The sequence below is a fragment of the Mandrillus leucophaeus genome, unplaced genomic scaffold (assembly GCF_000951045.1).
Source record: "Mandrillus leucophaeus isolate KB7577 unplaced genomic scaffold, Mleu.le_1.0 Scaffold884, whole genome shotgun sequence".
Taxonomy (NCBI): Eukaryota; Metazoa; Chordata; class Mammalia; order Primates; family Cercopithecidae; genus Mandrillus; species Mandrillus leucophaeus.
In genome coordinates, this window is record NW_012109630.1 from 793,345 (window position 1) to 793,665 (window position 321).

General features: G+C 37.7%; 1 protein-coding gene across 3 annotated transcripts in view; it reads right to left on the minus strand.

The window, feature by feature from the left end:
- Nucleotides 1-321, minus strand: part of DPYD (dihydropyrimidine dehydrogenase) — a 903,050-nt gene that overhangs the window by 729,330 nt on the left and 173,399 nt on the right. The window lies entirely within an intron of this gene.

The window sequence follows — 321 nt, forward strand, 5'->3', positions numbered from 1 at the left end:
TTATAGCAGCATGATTTATAAACCTTTGGGTATATTCCCAAATGATTATATATGTGTGTGTATTGTGCACACATATGTATTATTGCAGCACTATTCACAATAGCAAAGACTTGGAATCAACCCAAATGTCCATCGGTGACAGACTGGATTAAGCAAATGTGGCACATATACACCATGGAATACTATGCAGTCATAAAAAAGGATAACTTCGTGTCCTTTGTAGGGACATGGATGCAGCTGGAAACCATCATTCTCAACTATTGCAAGAACAGAAAACCAAACACTGCAGGTTCTCATTCATAGGTGGGAATTAAACAAGGA